Source organism: Felis catus, chromosome B3 (assembly GCF_018350175.1).
Source record: "Felis catus isolate Fca126 chromosome B3, F.catus_Fca126_mat1.0, whole genome shotgun sequence".
NCBI lineage: Eukaryota > Metazoa > Chordata > Mammalia > Carnivora > Felidae > Felis > Felis catus.
Genome location: NC_058373.1, coordinates 87,577,067 through 87,603,505, shown reverse-complemented (window position 1 = coordinate 87,603,505; position 26,439 = coordinate 87,577,067). Strand labels below are relative to the sequence as shown.

At 38.0% G+C, this 26,439-nt stretch overlaps 1 long non-coding RNA gene across 4 annotated transcripts in view; it reads left to right on the top strand.

The window, feature by feature from the left end:
• The window catches only part of LOC123386055, a 308,079-nt gene that overhangs the window by 231,241 nt on the left and 50,399 nt on the right, over positions 1-26,439 (top strand). For 2 of the 4 annotated variants that reach the window (XR_006599548.1, XR_006599547.1), the window contains exon 4: positions 3,959-4,067. This is a non-coding gene — a long non-coding RNA (uncharacterized LOC123386055). Of the gene's footprint in view, positions 1-3,958; positions 4,671-26,439 lie in introns of those variants that run through there. The other 2 variants (XR_006599546.1, XR_006599545.1) reach the window with 1 other exon arrangement.

The following is a 26,439-nucleotide window of genomic DNA, read 5'->3' as shown; positions in this document are numbered from 1 at the left end:
GCCTGAGTAAGGGATATTTTTAGGAGAAAATAGTCATTTCCATCATTCTGTGATGTGCAGGGCCACAATGTTAGACCACAAAAGACACTGGACTTAAATTTGATCACTAATGGGTAATTAGTATAATGTTTCTTTATTTTAATTGGAAAGTTCTTGTACTCTGATGACATTATTTAATGATTATCTATAAAAGGTAAAGGTGAGCTTCACTTAAAAAATCTGACCTTAAAAAATCAAAGCAACAACAAAAGTCTGACTTAGATCAACCAGCAGACACTACTGTGACATGCAATTGTATATAAGCTAATTTTTTTTCTAGAAAATGCTTATAGAACATAAAAATTTGATGTATTTGAATTGCATACATAAAAGAACTAGATCAAGGACACAAAATAAAACTGTGTTTCCCACAGTAAAGTGAGTAGAACTGTATTTGTTATCTTTATATAATTAATGTAGTAAAAATTAGCTTAAGGGTTTGAGTTATAAATTTTGACTGCTGTGTGGATTAGACTAGCAATTACCAAACTTGATTCAAATCCTCATATCTTTTGGGCTATGGAGATAGCCTAAGATCAAAGTGCATAAATATTTTGATTAAGCCAGTTTCCCTAATGATATCTGGAGCAATTATTTTCCTAACAGTGTAAAAAAAAAACACTTAAAACTTAACTTTTCTGATAACATAAAATATCTTAAGTGAGCCAACATTGTAACTCAGTAACACTTGTTTTTAGGCATCAATTTGGGCTACCTTTCAGATAAAACTAAGCAAGACTGATGTGTAAGTTTACTTCTTTGTTGTAAATTTGTTTGTCATAAATGTGCTACTTGATATTCAACCCAGTATTTACACTGCAATCTTTAGGAGCCAGTTAGATTCATCAATAGCTTTCATTTCTCTAGAACATCCTCACATGAAGACTAGAATGCTATTTACAGAGTAGTTTCTGCTGACTAATAACTTTGCTGTAACAGATGTCATGAAGATAAACTTAACGAGTCTTAAGTAGCCGACATTGGTTGTGTAGTAAAATGCCGTTTGGTGTCATGCAAGTGAATTTCCATTTGGAGATCTGATTTCTAAACTTTTTATTAATTCACCTTACTAGTTTAAGACTTTCTATCTTTTATTAAAAGGGTCCCATGCTTTTTTATGTCATGTTTAATGGACTGCATAGTTTTTGGCTTTTAGTTTAACCATTTTGGGAATAAAAAAAAGAATGGTTTCTTATTGTAGAAACAAGGAACTAAAGAAACCTGCTAGGCCTTAAAACACATAGTTTCTTCAGTCTCTGACACTGTGCTTCCATATGGATGTCATATTACTCACCCTGAATGTGTTATTTGCTGCTCACATCTGATTTATATATCTATGGAAGTTGGGCATGTTCCCACCACAGCCATGAATAATCAAAATTGTGAAAATTTAGCCAATAGCGTCAAGCTGTTTGGTTATACAAGCAAGGGTAAAAGAGACTTTGAAACAAATAAGCTTTTTTATTATCACATTAAATATGTATGTTGTAACATAAAATATCTCAAGGTTTTACAATGTACATACACAAGGCCCTGAAGATGTCTTTTTATATAGTACAAAACCTCATAAACTGTTCATCTGACCAAAGGATATCCATCTTCCCTTTGTGGTCCAGGGAGAGAACTGAGTGTAAGGTCGTGTATAATGCAAATGGTTCTTTCCTCAAGGCATTGTTCTCTGAAATAGTTCACCTAAATGGCTGCTTCATTTATGTAGTCACTGTATTTTCTTTGATGGATCATGATGACACTGAGATGCTCTGGGAAGGATGAGGACATTATGGCAGAACAGTTTAACAAATGTAGAAACTTCTCTATCACATAATGGATACTGGATTCAGGCTGTGTCTACATGCTTAGAACAATCTGTATGTTTTGATTAACTCGTTCAGGGGAATTGGAAATTCACCTTCATCCCAACACATTAAGACGAAAAAGACCTCTTTTCAGAAAGTCAAGAAATACTGGTTTCTTTGTGCATTTAGACAGAGCCTTGGCCTACCAAAGATATTAAACACTTTTCTCATTTCTTTAGAGCAATCTATGAAATAATGTTTTATAGGTATTTTATTCTGAAGATCAGTTGAAATTTGATTTAACAACTTTCAATACTACTTTTAATTAGGTTTAAATTAGAATTTTAGTTATAGATAATAGGGAAAAAGTGTCAAAATTAGTTTATGTCCCAATGGTAGCTGCTACCACTCATTGCAAAATTAAAATCACCTAAAACAGGACAATGTCCATCTGTCTGATTTAGCCAAACTATAAGAAAGGGGTTAAAAGAATAAAGGCCATTACTTTTACCTGGAAGCTGGTCTGATTTTTCCCTAATCCTGTGATAGTTTTAATTCTGTGATTATTCATAGATGGGGGTAAAGGAAGATGATAAAGCTGGAAAAAGAATAAGATAGTAACGGACTTGGGGTGCCTGGGTGGCTCAGCCAACTAAGTGGCCAACTCTGCTTTTGGCTCACTCAGGTTATGATCTCATGTTTCGTGAGATTGAGCCCTGTGTCAGGCTCTGTGCTGACAGTGCAGAGCTTGCTTGGAATTTTCTCTCTCTCTCTTTCTCTCTCTCCCCCTTTGACCTTCTCCTTGCTCACACACACTCTCTCTCTCAAAATAGATAAATAAACTTAAAAAGATAATAATGGTCTAATTCTATTAGAAGACATACAAAAGAAAAGTGTTTATTGTTTCTTTAAGTAATGTCTGATGACCAACTTGACTGATTACTTACCTCTTTCCCTGGCTGTAGTCCCAGCACTGAGTTGGCTAAATTTGAGTAATTGTTTTGTTACATAAACATTGTCTATAAGAAAGTTAATGTTTGAGGATAAAAAAAGATGTAATTCCAGTGTATTTTAGCATGTTTACATCCACAAATATGCCTTTATAAACAGCATATAAAATTCCTTTGCCTGTGTTTTGATTGTTCAAAAAGGGCCTACATACTTACTTGTGTCATCAACATTATGTTTTTAAGATTTATCCTTGTTGATATATGTTACTTTTACTCTTTCTTAAGGAAAGGGTTAAAAAAAAAAAAAGAAGAAGAATCAGTGCTTCTTTTCTGGAAACTTACATGCCAAAATTCCTATCTCATTCTGATGGCCACTTTCTCATTGTCTGTGTAATGAAACAGTGGCTAAGGTCAGTTAATTCATTGGGGAAAACAGTCAAATTGTTTGGAAGAACCAGAGAAAAAGCTGCAGCAGGCCTTGGCATTCTGTACTCAGGGCAAGTTTGTCCACTCCTGTCTGTTGCCACTTCTCCACATCTTCAGTTTGCTTGTTGTTCTAATCTCCCATTTGGGTTCCATAACTCACCACCTGTTACTGATGGGCAAGTTTGTTTTAGGCTAGTTGTAGCCTTATTAGCATAGGAAGAGTTCTCCTCCTTATTCTGTGCCCTAATTTGGGACTCAGGGGAGGTTCAGGGACTCCTGGGCATCCTCTAACCCTGTGATTCCCATCCATTCTGCTTTTGAATTCTTACCCCAATGTGAAGTACCAGTCACTTGGAGTCATACAATAATTGTTGGCAAAGTAGTTTTGTTATGGGTAGCCTGATATTTCTGTCTTTCTTATCAATTCCTCAATGTAAGCCAACTTTAACTGAACATTTTTTGCATCTGAAAATCAAATCAAGAGAAAGAATGAAGCAGATGACCTAAATGAGATGGGTATAAAGCACCTAGCAGTGCGTGGCATGTAAAAAGCTTAAGAAATGACAGCTATTAGGAAGATCTAAGTAAAGTCAAACGGTAGAGTTTATTTCCAAGTTTCATTTTTTTTATACTTCCAGCTTGGCTTTAGGATAATAAAGAAAGCCAGGACATTTTATTTTGTTTAGGTTAATAAAAAAAGGGGCACTGTTTTCTGACTCATTGCTCTCTCTTCCCTTTTTATTGGAGGCAAACAGGAGACCTGAGAACACTGAACCACTAAGTTCAAAGGACAGAGTGGGCAAGACGCAGAGTCAGAAGCGGGGAAGGAAACTGATTTCCTCTCTACAAAATCATGGTGAGTCCCATGACAGAGAGAGTCACCAATGGCAACTACTGTTTTGAGAAGAAAAAATATTGCTGGGGAATAAATTATGTAAGGAAAATTTGTCCTTGATTTTCTTTTCAAAAATGTGTGAGGGATAGAAACACACTGTAAATACAATAAGTTTAACTCATATTCTATGGTTTATTCTTTAAAGAACAAATATCATCTGGGACCAGGTATAGAAAAAGAATTCATTTTCATAACTATCACAAAATTTTGTTATAATTGCATACTTTCCAAGTGACCTTTAAGTTATGATAATGTTTGAAGTTGGCTTTCCCAATGGATGCGTTGCAATTATAAGGCGATAGTTATAATAGCTTAGGTCACAGGTGGAATAATTGAATATCATTAACAATGACATTTGATTATGTTACTTCATTTTTTTCCCAATGATATGTCAGGTTCCTCGTGAAACCAGAGACCATAGGGATTCATTATTGCTAGGGTTGATGGTATTGCAATTTTATAACCATGTAATAAATTAGCATTTAATACTGAGAGATTTCATCATAAACTCAGAAGATTGCTTTTGTTTTAAAGAAGACTTTAGCAAGGAGAGGCAAAAAAAAAAAAAAAGCATTTAGAAAATTCAGGAGATAAAGATGCTATCCAAGCAAATGGATCTTGGATCTTTGCAATCATTTGGTCTGTCAGAATATCACTCTCTGGGAAAAGAAACAGGGGGCGGGGGAAGGGAGGGATTAAATGTCAAAAATTACTGAGTCAAAATTCTTATGACTTCACCCATTTTGTACTTCTCTGTTTCTAGTTTTTTCACATATTTCTCTCTCCATTGTGGTTATTCTTGTTCTTTTCTAGCTCATTTCCTACACTAAAAGATGTCATAAAGTTCTATATAGAAGCAGAATTTTCTCAGAAATGCAGATTTGCATGAATATGAAAGAAAAAACATATTTATCACATCTTTCTTATTTGATTCAAAGATTATTTTATTAGGTCAGGTGTGGTTTGGGTTAGGACCTTCATAGACTGGTTGTGTGTGTGTGTGTGTGTGTGTGTGTGTGTGTGTGTGTGTGTGTGTTTTCTTTTTTTTTTCACAAAAATATTTACTAAGATCGCATGTTGACATACCATTGTTGGAATTGCAGATTTTGACTTGCCTATCAACCAGAGTCTATTTTGGGGGGAGAGGTGTTGTTTCTATTTAAAATGAAGGGAACATGTGAATCAGGTTAAAATGGCTAGTGTGTGTATGTATGTGTGTGTGTATACAGGCCTACCTCAGAGATACTGTGGGTTCAATTCCAGACAACTGCAATAAAGCAAATATTGCAATTGAGTCAAATGGAGTTTTTAGTTTCCTAGTGCCTATAGAGCTATGTTTGTACCATATTGTAGTCTATTAAGTGTATAACAGCATTATGTCTAAAAGAACAGTGTACATACCTTAGTTAAGAAATACTTATTGATAAAACATGCTGAATCTGAGCTGTTGGTTAGTGTCAGTCTTTTTGCTGGTGCAGGATTTTGCCTCAGTGTTGGTGGCTGCTGACTGATCAGGGTGGTTGTTGCTGGAGGTTGGGATGGCTGTGACAATTTCTTAAAATAAGACAGTACTAAAATCTGCTGCGTTGACTGACTCTTGCTTTCACAAATGATTTTTGTTTATGTTTATTTATTTTTGAGAGAGAGAATGAGACAGAGTGTAAGGGGGGGGGGGAAGGGCAGACAGAGAGGGAGACTCAGAATCTGAAGCAGGCTCCAGGCTCTGAGCTGTCGGCACAGAGCCCGACATGGGGCTCCAACCCACGAAATGTGAGATCATGACCTGAGCCGAAGTCAGACACTTAACCAACTGAGCCACCCCGGACCCCCACACCAATTTCTATGTAGCTTGTGAGGCTGTTAGATAGCATTTTACCCAAAGTGAAACTTCTTTCAAAACTAGGGTTAATTCTCTCAAACCCTACCACTGCTTTGTCAACTAAGTTTATGTCATATTCTAAATCCTCTGTTGTCATTTCCACAATCGTCACAGCATCTTCACCAGGAGTAGATTCCATTTCAAAAAATTTAGTGGCCATTGTAGGGTTATTAATTGGCCTAGTTTCAGAATTGTTGTGTTTTAGGGAATAGAGAGGCCTGAGGAGAGGGAACGAGATGGGGGAATAGATGGTTGGTGGAGCAGTTAAAACACACACAACATTTATTGATTAATTTTCCATCTTATATGGGCACAGTTCATGGTGCCCCAAAATAATTATAATAGTGATGTCAAAGATCACTGATCACAGATCACCATAATAAACATAACAATAATGAAAAAGCTTGAAATATTGTGAGAATTACCCAAACATGACACAGAGACATGAAATGAGCAAATGGTGTTGTGAAAATGGCACCGATGGGGGCTCCTGGGTGGCTCAGTCGCTTAAGCGTCCGACTTCAGCCCAGTTCATGATCTCACAGTTCATGGGTTCTAGCCCTGCATCAGGCTCTGTGCTGACTGCTCAGAGCCTGGAGCCTGCCTCCAATTCTGTGTCTCCCTCTCTCTCTGCACCATCCCCCCCCACCCCCGCTCATGATCTCTCTCTCTCTCGCTCTCTCTCAAAAATAAACATTAAATAAATATGGCACCAATTGACTTGCTCCATACAAGTTGTTACAAACTAGTTTGTAAAAATCTTCACTTTAAAGAAAAATGCAATAAAACAAGGCTATGTCTGTATTACTGTTTTCAGCATTATATGAACCAACATCTTGCTGTAGTGAAGGTTTTGGAGTTTATCCTTGATGAAACGTGAAATTTCTGACTTTATGGAGGCAATTACAGAATGCTTTGCATTATTGTTAAATCTAATGCTTTAATATAGAACAATTTCTCAATCTTTTACTACATACTTGTAATTCGTTTTCCTTAACAAAAAAAAAAAAGGGGGAAAAAGTCAGTGTCATCACATATGTGAGTGAATATATAATGTGACATTTTACATTTTATTTATTGGCATTTAGTCCTCTGAAAAGCCTGCTTAATTTGCTATTAAATGAAGATGGGCTGTTTCCAGAACAGCCACAACATTGTATTGCTCTAATAAGGCTTCACAGTTGTCTTATCAAGAGCAAGTTGTTAGGGGGATTTATATACATATGGAAATGTCAGTTATAGTGTTCTGATGTTTCCATGAATGTTTACTACTCTAATCATTAGTCAGTGGTTGCTTTTGGTTAGGATTAAGTCTTTAATAACACCAAAAAAATTTAGATGAAATCTTGATGAATTTGATAGTAATTGCTTATGATTCTTTCTTTTGGAATTGTGGGGTTTGACTTTTTTTGCATACTTGTCTAATGGTCCACAGTTTTAATTTTTATGGCAGATATATTCACTTCTATTATTAGTTTGAGCACCATATTAAAACCAGTTAATTATGTTGATTTTAAAATGAATTTTAAGAGTGTGAAGTTAGCTATGTTTATATCTATATGAAGCCACATTTTTAAGCATGTTGTTATCTGACCTTGACTAACTGACACCACGTAAAGATGAGGGTGATTCTGAAGTAAAATCTTAAGAGGTCATAGAAGTGACTAAGTTGGCTACCTGTAGATGTAGGCTCAAAGCCATTTTTATCTACACCAATGGGCATTTTTAAGGTAGCAGAAGACTGGGACTGCATTTCCAGAATGTGTGCGCCTTGATTGTGGGAACACAGTTCTCATAGTAACTTTAAATATCTCTATTTCCAGGGGACCCCTGGGTGACTCAGTCAGTTAAGTGCCAGCTTCAGCTCAGGTCATGATCTCATGGCTCGTTGAGTTTGATCCTCGAGTTGGGCTCTGTGCTGACAGCCCAGAGCCTGGAGCCTGCTTTGGATTCTGTGTCTCCCTCTCGCTCTGTCCCTCTCCTTGTGCTCTCTCTCTCTCGAAAATAAATAAACATTAACAAAATTTAAATATCTCTATTTCCAACAGATATTTGTACCAAGATAGAGAAGGCATTAAAATATTTTTACAATGTTTTTTCACTTGTTCATTTTAAACTGCAATTCTTAACAATTTAGGGAGAAAGAGAGAAAAAGACAAATAGGAGTGGTACAATTCAAATACTAGTAAATATGGTGTTTTGAGCATGTAGGTAGTTTTCTGGAAATATACATTTGTATTTTTTAAAACACTTTGCCAAAATTGCTGTTATCTATCAATGTGTCTATCTGTCATCCATCTCTGTTGCTCAACTGTGTGGATACACATTGCAGACATTATGACACTTCACCCCTAAATAACTTCAGCATCCATCTTATATACCATAATGCCATTGTCACACCTAAGATGATTAATAGTAATTCAGTAATATCATTTAATAAACATTTTAATTCAAATTTCTGCAATTATTTCCATAATGTCTTTTAGAACTGAAACAAATATTTTGATATAACATTTTGTCAAGTGAATTAAGTTCTCATATCCATATGTCATAATTATATTTTCTCAAAATAGTCATTGACCATTGAATAGGCTTGAATTTCCATGGCCCCAAGCCACCAACTGAACCCACTAGAATAATTTGCTAGAGTGAGAAATGCTAACTGCCAGAATGAAGAATGTTAATCAGCAACCAGCCTGACTATGATTTCCAAGGTACTAATCACTTGGAAAAGTTGCCTCTCATTGGCTCACTCTACAGATAATTACTAATTGAAAAGCAGCTAGAATAGTAAGAAGGTGTATTAGCATGTTAATAGGTCTTTGTGTCCAAAGGCTTTGGATTATAAATTATAAAGACTACATTAGCCAGATGGACAGGATTAATTAGCATGCTGATATTACCTGGCATCCTATGGTGGTTGAGGGTAAACAAAGTGACCATAACCATTTTGGCATAGTTTATTTTTTATTAAATTGCTTGCTTTGGTAGTTAGGAATAGAGTTTTATTCTGTAGTTGGAACAATGACTGAGTCAGTAATTCTGTATATTAATAACTGGCAAAGCATTTTATCCTTTTGTACCTTGGCTAAAATCAATCTTCATGTGCTTCAATTTCCTCCATTTCTAATAAGTGTAATGGCCACCATTGATTTAATGGTTTAGCCATTAATTTAACCATTTAATCTCTTCATGCAATAGTTTCATCATCTATAATATAAATAGGCCAAACCAGAAATTCTCTAAGTTTCTTTCCAGATTTGAAATTTTATGAGACCATGTAGATTCATGACCAGTAACAGATCTGGAATAGGAGGAAAAGTATGCTAAAAGCAAATGTGTTTCATTATGGCAACTGAAACCGGTAATTCCGAATGAAAACAACCTATAAAAAATTTACTAGGGATGATTTTATATTTCCCAAGTCGTGCATCTACCTTATTGGCCTCCTTAGTGGATATTCTGCCCAAGTAGGTAGATGAGTATTCTTTTTTTGCTTTCCTAGAACTGTTATTTCTACACAGATACTGTGGGAGTCCTGGACAGGACAGAAGGAGAGATTCCTGTCTCCGCTCATCAGGGAGCATGGAACACTCCTGAGCTCAATAGGAGGAAGTGATATTGTTTGCAGATTTCTTTTTTTTTTAATGTTTATTTATTTTTTTTAATATATGAAATTTATTGTCAAATTGGTTTCCATACAACACCCAGTGCTCATCCCAAAAGATGCCCTCTTCAATGCCCATCACTTACCCTTCCCTCCCTCCCACCCCCCCATCAACCCTCAGTTTGTTCTCAGTTTTTAAGAGTCTCTTATGCTTTGGCTCTCTCCCACTCTAACCTCATTTTTTTTTTTCCTTCCCCTCCCCCATGGGTTTCTGTTAAATTTCTCAGGATCCACATAAGAGTGAAAACATATGGTATCTGTCTTTCTCTGTATGGCTTATTTCACTTAGCATCACACTCTCTGGTTCCATCCACGTTGCTACAAAGGGCCATATTTCATTCTTTCTCATTGCCACGTAGTATTTCATTATGTATGTAAACCACAATTTCTTTTTCCATTCATCAGTTGATGGACATTTAGGCTTTTTCCACAATTTGGCTATTGTTGAGAGTTATTTGCAGATTTCTTTATCCCAGTGGTTTCAGTTGTACTAAAGTAAAACTGTTTGACAGAGTAAAATCTTTCTGCAATTGTGACATGAAGAGTCCAATTTGTGTTACGAGAATCCTTTCCTCAAATGTGTATGTAGCTTTGATCAGAGTTATTTCTACTATTGAACATAACGACAATAACATTTTAAAAAAAAATTTTTTTTTCAACGTTTTTATTTATTTTTGGGACAGAGAGAGACAGAGCATGTGAGGGAGGGGCAGAGAGAGAGGGAGACACAGAATCGGAAACAGGCTCCAGGCTCTGAGCCATCAGCCCAGAGCCTGACGCGGGGCTCAAACTCACGGACCGCGAGATCGTGACCTGGCTGAAGTCGGACGCTTAACCGACTGCGCCACCCAGGCGCCCCAACGACAATAACATTTAATGAACACTGTTTGACATAGGGCTAAGTGCTTTACAAAGATTATTAGTATATTATAATTAATCCTCACAAAAACATCATGACATTGCACTCTTAATAGCCTCATCTAATAGGTGAAGAAACTACAGTGTCGACAGTTTAGGCCAGTCAATAAAGTTAAGGGGCAGAGCTAGAATTTAAACCTAGGGCATGTTTTCAAAGTGCTTATTGCTATTACTGATTCCATGCCTCAGGTTACAGAAGCGTTGAAGTCTTTGCTCAGAAGCAAATACAGCTCCATGACTCCTAGAAGAGACGTAAAGGGATCTGAAAATCCTGACAGTTTTCCTTTGTCTTCCTTGCTTTTTATTATTCCTGTTGCTTGCAACATATGCCTTAGCAGCTTCTTAACTTCCCTAGTGGGATAGTTGGCAGTTTGGTCGTAGAACGGCTTAAGAAGTGGGGGGATGCCTGTCAAGGTCCTTTTAGTTCTGAATGTCTTTAACTCACCCACCCCACATAGCACACATTTGGGTTGTGATTCATACTTTAGTGTCAGCATTTAGCCTAATCTCGGTGTGATGCCCCTGACTTGTCACTTTGATGTTCAATGGTTAATAGGTGACATTGATAAGACATGTTTAAAAATCAAGTGTGTTGATGTGTTAACTTTTGTGGACAGTCCATGTTTCTCTTTTTCAATGAGGTAAGGAACACCACTGATTATGACCTGATGGGTTAGTAATTCAATATTATACTCCTGCCATGTTTTGTTGGTTCCCCAAAGCACTTTTCTCTCTGCTTTGGCTAACAGTGACTTAATAGGTAGCACAACAATTAAATAGCAGAATTCAATTGCAGCTTTCAGTGTTATTTAAAAGGCTTTTTTTCTTCTCAATAAAAATTTACCTAATCACGTGAAAAAAAGGAGGGAGTTTGAGAATTATATTTAAATAGTTATTCTGATATTATATTAGTGGTATGTCCATAAAATAGATGGGACTTCAATGTTTATCTCAGTCAAAAAACTCTAGGATCAGTCCCCAACATGGCTCTGATCCCATTGCCATATAACACTGATAACCTTGTGCATTAGTTGGTTCTAGCTACTATAACAGAAGACTGGGTGGCTAAAAGAACAGAAATTTATTTCTCACAGTTTTGGAGGCTGGGAAGTCCAAGATCAAAGTGCTGGTGTCTGGTGAGGCTCTGCTTTGTGGTTTGTACTTGGCCATATTCTTTTTTTTTTTTTTTTTTTAATTTTTTAAAAATGTTTATTTAATTTTAAAAACTTTTTTTTAATGTTTATTTATTTTTGAGACAGAGAGCATGAATGGGGGAGGGTCAGAGAGAGAGGGAGACCCAGAATCTGAAGCAGGCTCCAGGCTCTGAGCTGTCAGTACAGAGCCTGATGTGGGGCTCGAGTTTGTGGACCATGAGATCATGAGCTGAGCCGAAGTTGGACGCTTAACCGACTGAGCCACCCAGGCACCCCTAATGTTTATTTATTTTTGAAGGATAGAGAGAGACAGAGTGTGAACAGGGGAGGGGCAGAGAGAGAGGGAGGCAAAGAATTGGAGGCAGGCTCCAGTTGTCAGGCTCTGGGCTGTCAGCACAGAGCCCATTATGGGGCTCTAACTCACAAGCTGTGAGATCATGACCTGAGCCGAAATCAGATGCCCAACCGACTGAGCCACCCAGGCACTCCTGTAATGGGCCATATTCTTATACGTATCCTCACATGGTGGAGAACAGGAAGGAAGCAAGCTCCCTCATGTTTCTTCTTGTAAGGGCACTTATCCCATCATGAAGGTTCCATCCTCATGACTTAATCACCTCCCAACGGCCCCACCTCCTGAGACTTTCCCATTGGGGGTTAGGACTTCAATATATGAATTTGGAAGGGAACACAAACATACAACCCTGGTTAATTCATCTGGTTAATAATTATTAGTAATAATGATGGCTAACATGTATCAAATGCCTGTGTCCCAGGCGGTGGGCCAAAGATTTAACAAGTACTATCTTACTTAATCTTTAAATAAGATTAAACGATGAGATAAATTCTAAATCCTTGTTAGGGGTCCCTAGTTGGTTGAGCATCTGACTTTGGCTCAGGTCATGACCTCTTAGTTCGTGAGTTCAAGTCCTGCATTGGGCTTGCTGCTGTCACCATGGAGCCCGCTTTGGACCTCTGTCCACCTCTGCCCCCCTGCCCCTCTCCCACTCACACTCTCGCTTTCTCAAAAATAAACATTAAAAAAATATAAAAATAAAAATTCCTTGTTAGAAGGAAAATTATAATTAATACATAGAGTGTATTAATACATATTAATGAATAGTATTGAATGAGTGAATAGTAAAGAACTTAAAATGAAAATCAACCTCACCTGCTATTTCTTTCTACTCTACGTTCCACTCTCTCTCTCCAGGGGCAACCTCTTTTAATTGTTTCTAATTCTTTGGTTATTTATCTTAAAACTTTAGGCATATGATAATTATTATGTGTAACAAATTTCTTGGGCTCTAAATTGTATTATTTCATTTATATGAAATGTCCAGAATAAGCAAATCCATAGACAGAGAGCAGATTTAGTGGTTACCGGGGCTGGGGGAGGGGGAGATTGGAGCGTGACTGCCTGACTACCTAATGGATATGGGGTTTCTTTTCCAGGTGATGAAAATTAGATAGTGTGATGGTTGCACAACATTGTGAATGTACTCAAAGCTATGAACTGTGTAACTAAAACGGCTAAAATAGTGAAATTTAGGTTATGTGAATGTTGCCTCAAAATATTAGGTGGCACTTGGGGTGCCTGGGTGGCTCAACATTTGTCTTCAGCTCAGGTCATGATCTCGTGGTTAGTGGGTTCAAGCTCTGCATCAGGCCCTCTGCTGACAGATCAGAGTCTGGGGTCTGCTTTGGATTCTGTGTCTAACTCTCTCTCTGACCCTTGCCCACTCTCTCTCTGTCTCTGAAAAATGAATAAATGTTAAAAATTTTTTTTAAAAAATAGGTGGCTCTCTGATTAGAAAGTCACCTACATTATCCTTTAAATTATCAATGTTTAATATTTATATTATTATTTTTAAATTTTATCATTTTTCTTTTACAGTTGAAAAAATTGAGGCAAAAAGAGGTTAACTTTCCCAACATTACACAAATAGTAAACCTGAATTTGACCCCAAGTAGTGTAACTGCAACAGCCTGTACAAATAGCCACTATTCAATACTTCTTTCCAAGATGGCAGTTTGGGTGGCTGAAAGTATATAAGTGGAAAGGAAATCAGACTGAGATTGACTGTTGATTGCTCTTGCAGTTGTGTAGAGATGGAAAACTTTCTCATACATGGAACTTTTACCTACAAAATGTTATTCTTTCATACCAGCAGGATCACCCTAATATCATTAGACTGAAAACAGGAGCACTGTAAACAGAAGCCCACCAGTAGATTGAAGAAATGCTATTAAATCGAGTTAGGGATTTATTAAAGTAGAATCAATAACGTTTGGTGCATGAAGGGTTACAGTAGCTTCCTTCTAACATCTGTTTAAAGAAGTCATTTGAGAATTAAGCAGTTACAGGTTACTATTACATTTATACATGTCCTTAACTGCAAATAGTATGGGTTAACTGCATTCTGTTGGTTATCTTAGCAACCAAAGATGTACAATTGATTGGTGGTATTGACTGAATGTGTCTAATAAGTAGCTGGAAGTAAGGTGTCTCTGTTCTGTTTTCAAAAGTGATAGAAATAGCCTCACCTTTTATAATTGCCAAGGAAGGGTGTGGAAAAAGAGAACCATCCTTTCCTTCTAAGACCAGAGAAACAGTACTAGGAAATGGGTCCAATATCACCAAAGTCACAGAGTACTTAAGCAAGGAGTGGAAGCAGTGTCTCAGAAAGGGAGTGTGTTTTTCAAAAATGTTCCTGTACCTTAGCCCTGTTTTTCTCTCGGTTTCACTGTTTTATTAAACAGTCAGTAATTTGACAAGCAAATATTTATTAAGTATTAAATAGACTCCTACAGTGAAATCACTGAGCTCAGTTTTGTGGGAACAACACAGGTGTAGAACATGTATCTACCCTTGAGAAGTTTATAGTCAATCAGATTGGCAGATGCAATGTACATACAACATGAAACTTCTAGGGTCTTTTATTCAATGTAGAATTTAACTGAGATCTATAATCTGTAATGCAGGTGACAAATGCTAAGAGAATCTAGAAACACTTTTTTTTTTTTTGCTATTAGCAGAGAAGATAGTTTCTTGTTTTTCCTTCCAAGTTAAAATACGTCCCCTTACTAGATTCCTTCTCCTGTATCAGTACACCATTTGAGAGGAAATTGTGGCATAGTTTTTAGGACTATGAGTATGCATGGGGTTTGGGCCCAATTTCTGTCTTACACTAGATCTTGACCATTAAATTACTTAGTTTCATTAATAATTACTAAGTTACTTAACTTCATTAATCATTAAATGTGAGATTTCTTATTTGTGAAACAAAATAATGAGAGTTACCTCATGGAGTTTTTGTGAGGATTAGAGGAGATAATGTAAAGCACTTAGCACATTACCTAATACATGATAAACATTCAGTGATAGCTTTTACTGTGGTTAATAATGATTACATCGAAGAAATTCATAAAAATGGATTACTCCTAAATCTAACTTCAAAACTCAGCAATTGATATCATTTTGTTGTATTCTAGTCTCTGACTATATATTTGTATATAGTCATGTGTATAAATTGTTTCTTAAAAACATGATTGTAATTTCTCCATTAGCTCAAAATGTTGATCTTGCCAATGGCAAAATTTCATCTAATGTACTTCCTCAGCCCTTTGTGTACAATGGGAATTGAATAATTATTTGTTGACAAAATAAGTCCTCTCTTTAAACTTTTTTTTAATGTTTATTTATTTCTTGAGAGAGAGAGACAGACAGAGAGATAGAACATGAGCAGGGGAGGGGCAGAGAGAGAGGGAGACACAGAATCCAAAGCAGTCTCTAGGTTCCGAGCTGTCATCACCGAACCCAATGTAGGGCTTGAACTCGGGAACCACAAGATCATGACCTGAGCTGAAGTCAGATGCTTAACTGACTGAGCAACCCAGGAGCACCAGTAATCCTCTCTTGACTCTGTAATGTTTAGTTTCCTTTAGCTCTCCCCTGCTTTCACAGATAAACATCCTGAGGTGAACCTGTGATTGATTTCTGGTCTTATTAAGTTTGTCATGAATTCCTTATCCCTAATTCTTTTTCAAAAAGATTGTTTTAAGTTTACTTATTTATTTTCAGAGAGACAGAGGCAACGTGAGCAGGGGAAGGGCAGAGAGAGAGAGAGAGAGAGAGAGAGAGAGAGAGAGAGAGAGAGAATGAATGAATGAATCCCAAGCAGGCTCTGCACTATCAGAGAAACTGTCAGATCATGACCTAAGCTGAAACCAAGAGTCAGATGCTTAACCGACTGAGCCATCCAGGTGCCCCTCCTTGCCCCTAATTCTGAAGGACAAGTTCAGTCCTTACCTTCTTATTTCCTTGGAGCAATGTGGGTGCTGTTAACTCCTCCCTCCTGGAAATATACACTCTGGGTTTTATTGTCACGTCTCCTTCCTCCAATCTTAACCTTCTCCAGGGCCTTCTCTACTTTTACAGTCAAGTGACTGTAATGGGATAAATTGCATGCCCCTCTAAATTGTTGTGTTGAAATCCTAACCCATAGTACCTCGGAATGTGACTGTATTTGGAGATAGTCTTTAATGAAGTAATTAAGTTAAAATGAGGTCATTAGGATGGGCCCTAATCCTACTTGACTGGTGTTCTTATAAGAAGAACAGGCAAGGGGGTGCCTGGGTGGCTGAGTCGGTTAAATGTCCAACTTCACCTCAGGTCATGGTCTCATGGTTTGTGGGTTTGAGTACTGTGTCGGGCTCTGTGGTGACAGCTCAGGGCCTGGAGCCTACTTCAGATTCTGTGTCTCCCCCTCTCTCTGCCCATCCCATGCACATGCTCTGTCTCTCTCTCTCAATAATAAATAAACATTAAAAAAAAAAAAGAACAGGCAAGCACAGAAGGAAGTCCACGTGAAGACAGAGGGAGAAGACAGCCATCTGTAAGTCAAGCAGAGAGAACTTGGAAGAAATCAGTCTTACTGCCACCTTATTCTTGGACTTCTAACTTCTAGAACTGTAAGAAAATAGATTTCTGTTATAGAAGTCACCTAGTCTGTTGTACTTGGTTGGTTATGGCAGCTTTAGCAGACTAATGCAGTGACCTTCCACACAGTGAATCTGATTGTGTCACTCCCCAGCTTAAAGCTTTAACTATTCTCTATTAAGCTATAGCTCAGTACCAGTGTTCTTTCAATAAATTACTCAGCATTGCTGACCTGGGGCTTCCCAGTCTCACTACACACATACATCTTAGTGCTCCAACCATCCTGCAGTGTTCTAGATACTCAGCGTTCCTTTTATCCAACACACTCCTGCTCCTCATGCTCCCACGTGTTCTCTTGGCTAGCTCTGTGGATCCTTCAGTCTTAGCTTGGAGAAGGCTTCTTCCCAAGCCCTGCTGTGTTCTCCCAGCCCTTCATTTACTTCCATCTAGCACTTACCATACCGCTACAGTTGCCTGGCTACCTGTTAATATCACCCCTAGGATGTAAACTTCAGGAAGGCAGGGAAAAACATGCTCTTCACTTGTATCTCCAGAGACTGTTTGAGTTCCTGGCATACAGTAGGGTCTCAAGATTTTCTGAATGAATAGACGAGAACTTATTGCTTAGCAGAAAGTTATTTTCCTAATTCTGATGGCTAGCTTAATAACATGGGGTATGAATACAAATATTAAAGTTAGCTTAATTCCGGGGTGCCTGGGTGGCTCAGTTGTGTTGAGCGTCTGACTTTGGCTCAGGTCATGATCTTGCGGTCCTGTCCATGGGTTTAGGCCCTGCGTCAGGCTCTGTGCTGACAGCTATGAGCCTGAAGCCTGCTTCGGATTCTGTGTCTTCCCACCCCCCCCCCCCCCCGCCTCTCCCTTGCTCATTTTCTGTGTCTCTCTGAAAATAACTAAACATTAAAAATTTTTTTTTTAAAGTTACCTTAATTCTGCAGATCTGTCTTGAAAATTGTCTATTACAGAAGATACTTATTCTTTCAGCAAGTGACTCTTTCAGCAACTTGGCATTAGAAGTTTGGCACCGCACGCCTTTCAGAGGTGAAGTATAAATTTGCCACTTTGCCTATTTCTGTTGGTAAACTTCTTAACCTCAGACCTCTTCGTTCTGTGAGGTACCAGCAACTGCAAGAAAAATTAAAAATAGATATCATATATGTCTAAAATATTGTTTTATTATATTTCCTTCCTCCTCCCACCATTTCTTTCTTCCTTCCTGTTTTCCTTCCTTCCTTCCTTTTTTTCTTCCTTCCTTCCCTCTCCATTCCTCTCCCTTTATCTGTTTTATGTAGAATCCAGTCAAAAAAGAATCTGATATAAATGTGTTATTTTGGATGTGACCAACTCACCTTCTAAAACTACATAAATGGGGGCACATTAAGGAAATGAGTCCAAAAATGTTTGGTTTTCATATGGCAAATTTAACTGGTATTTTGAGCACCTGAGGAATCAACAACCAGTGTTTTTATTGGTGAAAGAGTGGGTTGATTTGCACTTAAGAAAACCCTGGAAGGGGGCTTTTGTGAACACCAATTTTGTAAAAGTCCTTGAAGCCCAGGTAACGTGACTCTTTCAGCAACTTGGCATTAGAAGTTTGGCACCGCATGCCTTTCAGAGGTGAAGAGGGCTCCGCATTAGGAATAACTGCCTGGGTTTAAAGAAATCGTTTTGGTTCTGGCAGTGGGCCCAAATGAGACGTAATTTCATCCACTATTGATTAACATGTTTATAGTTAAAACTGATTTTCTGTAACAAGCAGCAGAAATTCAGCTCAGGGTTTTTGGGTGGAATATATGTGCATATATTTAAACCTCCAGGCACAGTCAACATTTAAATTTTTTTAAGCATCCCACACATTGAGGATATTCATAAGCATCTAATAAAAGGGAATCAAAATTAGAATTAGCAAAAATATACAGACCACTGACATATTTTACATTAAAAAAAAATAGAGACCCCAAGTAAACTCCATAGTATCACAGGTTACTTAACACTTTTTTGAATTAGCAATAAAAAAAGGGAAAGAAAATAAAGAGTATCAGGAAAAATCAAACTGTTCTCTTTAATTGGAAATTAAGACAAAAGCCAAAACACCAACCTCTAAAATCTCTTTAAAAATACTCTTCTATTTATGAAAAAAATCTGGCTAGCTGAATTTTCTTTGATTTATTTTCTTGACCATGCTTGACTTATGATACCTATAAAACCTGACACGTGCTTTGGTGTTGGTTGTGTTCCCAAAGCAGAATTGTATCAGGGCGCGATGCTATAGCGCTCTGTAGTTACTATTATCAAATGCTGAATCTCATTTTAGCTATGATAAAAGGCCCCTAGTATTAAAACACTGGGTTTATAGATGATAGATGAAAAATGTATTTTTCAAACCATGGCCTTTGTGGTAGAACATGACTTGCTTACTATGGAAATATCTCCAGCTGCCTAGAAACGTTGCCTAGCAACCCCTGGAAACACAGAAAATCTAATATCATCCCTGAGTTGCTTGTGGGTAAAGGGATTATTAAAAATATCAGTTAGAAAAAAAGGACTACCAAGTTTGTTCTTGGGCACCACAACAACTAATACTTCCACGTTTAATAGTGCCTCTGTGCCCCTCTCCCACAGAATTTCAAGCACTTTGTGTGTGTTCCCCCATGAATGCTCTTGTTTCTAAGTCTCAACAGTGCAGAAAGGAGGTCATTTGAAAGGTCACGCCCTTGCCATCAGAGGATTCAGTTCTCCTTCCCCTAGCCCTCAGACCCCTTGCTGCTCTCTGCTTCAGTGAACAGCCAGCTTTAGTCGCTGCCTATTCCCACAGCCTCCAGCTTCCTTCAGACCAGGCGATTTCTGGGTGGACTACAAGTGATTTGTAGTTGGCTGCTGCCTTGACTCTGTTCTGCTGCTCAGCCAAGGCTGGGGGCAGTTTGTTCCTGGAGGAGCACCCTACGGTCCTGCCCTCTGGTCCACTGCCCTTGCTTCTGCCCACACGTTCCACTTAAGTGATGGCACGAAGCTTGGGGAGGCTCTTGCCTTTACAGCAGGAAGATATGTGTTCTGTGTTGTAAGTAGAGTAAAATGCCTGACTGGGCTCTGGCTTTACTCTGTTCAAAGTCCCCATTCTGTTCATAGGATTAGAAGATTGAGTTTGATAAATGTATTGATGGATTTTTGTGTGTGACAGTAAATGAATCTTCTGAAATTCATTTGAACAAATGAGTTGTATATAAACTGAAACTGAGTATGGCTTTGAGTATGAATATTTTCTCCTGGGCAACTTTCAAAAGCCCTTCTCCATGAGAATTTAAAGTGTCTTTTTTTTTGGGGGGGGGGGACAGAGAGAGTGTGTGAGCAGGGGAGAGGGGCAGAGAGAGAGGGAATCTTAAGCAGGCTTCATGCTCTCTGTGCTATCATTTGATTTTTTATAACTGTCTCTGAGAGGGATAGTGTTATGTCCATTTTATATCCATAGAAACTGATGCTCAGGAAGAAAGATGATTTGTTCAAGGTAGTAAGGGAAAGAGGTGTTCTTGAACCCAGTTTTCTGGTTTTCAGTTCAGTGTGCTTGTCAATAGGCACTTAGGACAAGGCTTGTCTATAGGAGAAAGTGCATAAGTGAACAGTGTGAATGAAGGTCCTTGCATTGAGAGGGCTGTACTGAAATCACGTGTATGATTTGGGGGGGAAATCACAACTTCTGTGGACATGAATTTCTTCATTTGTTGTGTCAGGAATTAAGCCAAATCATGTTTAAACTTTAAAATTCTTTAAAAAATGTTTTTTAATGTTTATTTTTTGAGAGAAAGAGCAAGAGCAGGGGAGGGGCAAAGAGAGAGCGAGAGCGAGAGAGAGAGAGAGGGAGGGAAACAGAGAGTATGAAGTAGGCTCCAGGCTCTGAGCTGTCAGCACAGAGCCCAATGTGGGGTTTGAACTCACGAACTGTGAGATGATGACTCAAACCAAAGCTGGATGCTTAACCGAGTGAGCCACCTAGATGCCCCTAAATTTAAAAATTCTTAATAAAGAATGAAAATAGCTTGGATAAAGCCACAAACTAGTTTCCATTGCTGTGAAAAACTTCCAAAGAATTAGTGATGGTGCATGGATGATTAATTGAGGAGGCAATTCCTGGTTTCAGGATCAGTCTTCATTTAATTTCTCTTCTGCTGGAGAACTAATTTTACTTTTTTGGCAAAAGCCTGAAAGAGTGGGAATATCAGTCCCAATGTCCTATTAATTTAATGTTGAGTGCTTACCATTGTCTTACCCCGAGCTAAGCACCTCACATACATTACTGGGTTAACCATTTCACCAACCCTGAGGAGGGGTTGGTATTCATTTTACAGATGGCAAAGTTGTTCAGTTTGCCCAGAGTTACACAGAAGAAAGCTTCAGAACCAAGCTGAAGCCAGGCCGGCCTGCTGCCATTCTGGGCTTTTTAATCACAGTACTTCACTGTCTCCAGCACATGGCTCTGAGGGGGACACTGTAACTGACCCATTAACAAAGAGGCCTTCATTTTAAGAATTCATTTGGGCTCAGTTTCTTTGCAGTTAGGATGGATTATGCATGAATTTACATGTATTTGACTGTATACCATCAGGACCTAAACAATATTATATTCCTTCCTTTCTCTTCCCAAACTTCCCCTAACTGAAGTGGACTTTCTCCCTGGACATACACACCCTTACATATATGCTATTAATAAGTAATACCTTGACATGGGCCCATGCATAGATGACAAGATTATATTTTATTCCTCTACTGGTCACCTGAACTAGGAGCCTGCTTATATCAGTTTTGGCTCATTCAAAGATGACTCATTGTAGTTTCAGGAAATCCTTAAGCCAAATGACTTTTACTAGATCACCAAAGCCCAGGGTTTCTAACAATATGGCCCATGGACCTCTACGTCACAGTCACTTGAAGGTGTTTTTATTAGTTGGATTTCTGAGTACTACACCTAAACCTAACGAGTCATAACCTTTGAGAAGGTGGAACCCTGGAAAATGCATTTTTTGGTTAAAATTTATATTTATTTTTTGTTTTTTTAAACAAGTTTTTAATTACAGTTAGTTAACCTAGTTTGGTATTAGTTTCAGGTGTACAATATAGTGATTCAGCAATTCCATACATCACCAGGTGCTCATCATAGCAGGTGCACTTCTTAGTCCCCATCACGTATTTCACCCATCCCCGTACCCACCTCCTTTCTGGTAACCATTGGTTTGTTCACTATAATTAAGAGTATGTTTCTTGGTTTCTCTCTCTTTTTCTCTCTCTTTGCTTATTTGTTTCTTAAATTCCACATATGAGTGAAATCATAGGGTATTTATCTTTCTCTGACTTAGTTCACTTAGCAGTATACTCTCTGGCTCCATCCATGTTGCTGCAAATGGCAAGATTTCATTCTTTTTATGGCTGAATAATATTATGGCTGAATACACACACACACACTACACACTACATCTTCTTTATCCATTCATCAATCAGTGGACACTTGGGCTGCTTCCATAATTTGGCTATTGTAAATAATGCTGCAGTAAACATAGGGGTGATTTTGTCTCTTTGAATTAGTGCTTTTGCATTCTTTGGGTAAATACCCAGTGTGTGATTATTGGATTGTAGGGTAGTTCTATTTTTAACTTTTTGAGGAAACTTCATACTGTTTTCCAGAGGGGCTGTACCAGTTTGCATTTCCACCAACCGTGCAATAAGGGTTCTTCTTTCTCCACATCCTTGCCAACATCTGTTGTTCCCTGTGTTGTTGATTTTAGATATTCTGACAGGTGCTATCTCATTGTAGTTTTGATTTGCATGGAAACTGTATTCTTAACAAACTGCTGCCCAGGGGACTCCTGAGCACACTGAAGCTTGAGAATCCCTGAGGGGCAGGCATCTTAGGCCTTTCAAAAAATTTATTGCATACATGATGCCTGCTCCCTTACTTCTCCATTTCACATCTTCCCTCCTTTCTACCTAGAGGGAAAATCTTAAGGGCCTCCTGACTCTTTCCTTCATTTATCTCTTGCTTTCTGCTGCTACCACTTCTTGCAGCCTCCTTCCTTCCCCTCATGTTAGGAAGAACCACAGTTATTCAGAGAAGAGTTATTGCTTCCTTGAATATTTGCAAAGTTTACACAGTACTTATGTATCTTTCAACTTGGTAATTGTCCAATACAGTCATTGAAGAGGTGCTGTGCATACTTCACACGCCGCTGAATTTCAATTTCACAGAAATCATCAGTCATTCTCCCTTCTGGGCTGGTTGTTTGCATCTCTGTCACCGAAAGTCACCAGACCTTGAATGTGAACACTCAAGGAAGAAGGTGTTCCGTCAACGTTGCTAGATGGAGTACAGGTCTGTCAAATTGGCCTCTCAATCTTTTTCTACTCATTTCTTTTCTTCCCCCTTTACTCTCCAACTCCCATAGGCACTATCCTTATTCATCCATGAATAACTCCTTTCTTGCATGCTTTCTCCAACCCTTCTGATATCCATGGTAACCAGGCCAGGTCTAGAACATACGCCACAAAGAGGTCTGCTTATGAGAGCCCTTGGAAGGACTAGAATTTCTATAGTCTTATAATCTCTGTGTGTGACTGTTTACATAGAAAGAAGTAGGCAACTTATGATGTACAGGGCCCTGCTCTTCTGCCATCATTTTGGTTTAATCATTTCATCTCTGGTTTCACTCAAAATGCTCATGCCTTGTAGGGTTGAGCTGGCTATTCAAAAACACTGGGGCATTAGTCTCTTTCTATCTGTTCAACAACGTAAATAGCATGTTGTAGAGTGTGTTCTTACAGTTCCTTTAGACTCTTCTGGTAGGTGGGGGTGGTATAGGGAAGGGTACTGAGAGCAACTTGGACACGTTGATTTTTTTTCTTCCTCTGGAGCATCCCAGTGAGGAGTCACTTAGGAGAGAAATTTGATTAATTTAACTTAATTTTACAGTTATTCCATCTCAAAACACTTATTAATATAGGGTTCTGTGGAACATAATCCTGTGGAATTCTCTGGGAGATGTAGCTGAAGAACCAAGGGATTTTGTTATTTAACTGGTAGATTAACCATCATTGTTGTTTCTTTGGATCTACTCCTGGGCATTTGCATGTCTGTCAGAGGACAGATAGAAGAAGAAAGGTTAAACCAACACGGCTTACAAATGGCTAACAAGCTTTTACAATTCACTTCTTAATCCAGGATCCATTTTTTACCTCATCCTGACAATCATCTATCATGTTGTATTACCTTTCCAACCATCACCCCTCCTGTGTTTCTGAACATTTTTTCTGCTCTAGCCACCTGCTGCTTCATGTTTTCTCTCCTTTATGACCTTACTTATGCTATTACCATGTTTAGAATGGCCCTTGTTTTCATCTGTCTCTTTATAAATCTTTTCCTGACTGACACCTCCCCTTCGTCTGCTTGCTTAGCCAATGAATTCATTGAATGCATGCCAATTGAATGCTTATTGTGTGAAAGACTAGGTTGGGCCCTCATGATACAGTAATAATGAAGATAGACCTGGTCTCTGTTATTACAGAGATGTGATTCTCTATCTTCTGAATCCCACCTCACTTTGCTTATACTGCCCTTACAGCAAGTGCTTTGCTTCTTTTCATAATTTTTATTTTGAAACAATTTCAAATTTATAGAAAAAGTTAAATAGTATAAGTGGCTCAAGTATATCCTTCACCCAGAAACTCCATTTTAATTTCCCTTATGACAATGGGATACGATCAAAGACTGTATTTTACATCTACTTGTCATGTTTCTCAAATCTTCAACCATTTGAGAACAGTTCTTCAGTCTTTCTATGACTTTCTATGATCTTGAAGAATTTAGAAGATTATAAGCCAATTTGGGTGTATTTGATATTTCTTTATGATAAAACCCAAAATTTTGGGCCAGAATTTCACAGAAGTGATGCTGTGTTCTCATTTTATCTTATCTGGTGACAGTTGCTTGTCGACTTGTCTTATTGCTCTTGTTAACTTTTGATCCTTTAGTAAAGATGATGTCTTCCAGGTTTTTCCACTGTAAAGGTGTCTTTCCCTTTGTAATAAGATATTCTGTGGAGAGACACCCATCCCACATTTAAATATCTACCAGTTTTAACATCTATTGATGTGTCTTGCCAGAAATAATTATTACTCTAATGGTGGGCAAATGGTGCACAAATAATCAATTAATTTTCTAATTTCACTGTTTACTAGTTGGCATTCTATAGTATGTAAGTTTGTGTGTCTGTGCACATGCATGTATTTATATTAGTGTATACTCAGAGGATTACCTTTTATTCAATGAGTTATAACTCATTACAATCATTATTTATTTTGGATCTCAAATTGTTTGTTTGTTTTAATGGAGGAGTGACATTTAAAAGTCAAATCTATGCTTTGTGTACTTTATTGTGGCTCAGATGTTGTTGATCCTAGTTCCTCTTAGTGGACAGAGGGAGGAAACCTATACAAGTGTATATATATATATATATGTATATATATATATATATATATATATATATATATATATATACACACGTGCCCATATATATTATATATATGCATACATATATATACCCCCTACACACATATACACACATTTACAACTCTATAGATTTCTCTTTATTTCTAGATATAAATTAAAAACTGTGTGTCCCCTGATACCTTCAATTCCAATCTAATACTGTAGGGATTATTCCTGCTTCCCCCTTTTCATATTTGTACCTTCTCTGACAATGAAAGGCTTGGCCCCCATTATCCTCCATATATTTACTTATTTACTAAATTTCCCAATCTTCTGACCTTAGTGGGCTCCCATCCTGCTCTGAGTGTCTGCTTGTGTGGACCTTGGCTGTCACTAGACTGCCTTCTAGCTTTCCTGCCAGGCTCACAGCTTGGGCTCATCACATGGGACAAGGAGAGGGGGTAAAAAAAAAAGTGCTTTTTAAAAAAGTGACATCTTGAAAAATTGTAAAATTTATCTCTACCTATCTCTTTTTCATACATAGATAGATAGAGATATAGATACAGATATAGATATATGTAAACTTGTTACTTTCCTCTAAAGTCCGTAAGTAAAAATGATGACTGTATTTGAGCAAACATGTTTTATAGACTTTTTTTTTTTTTATAAAAAAGGGTTAGTTTGCCTTTTTGGCTTAAAACCAAAGAATACTACTTAGAGTCATTTGCACACATGTTTTATTCCTACCCCAGGACTCTAAGCTCCTTAAGGTCAGAGGCTGGCTTCTGTCTGTTATTAAGTCAATGGAACACCTTGCACAGTGTCTAGAGTGGGACATGTGTTTGATTTGTTTTTAAAAAAAATTTTTTTTAATGTTTATTTTTAAGAGAGACAGAGACAGAATGCAAGTGGGTTAGGGGCAGAGAGAGGGAGACACAGAATCCGAAGCAGGCTCCAGGCTCTGAGCCGTCAGCACAGAGCCTGATGTGGGGCTCGATCCCACAGAGCTGTGAGATCATTACCTGAGCTTAAGTCAGGCGCTCAACCGACTGAGGCACCCAGGTGCCCCATGATTTGTTAAATTAATTACTTTCCTTCTCTCGGAACTGATCAGCTATTTTGCAGCATTGATTGAACTTATCATCCCAACATTGCATACAGGTTGCTTCAGTCTACACAAATATCTCACCTGCAATGTCTTAGGAACTGTGTGGGGAATGCAGAGCTCAGAAGTTTATGCACTAGAAAATCTTTTATAAAGTGAAGAATGCCTGGAAAGGAAAGGAAA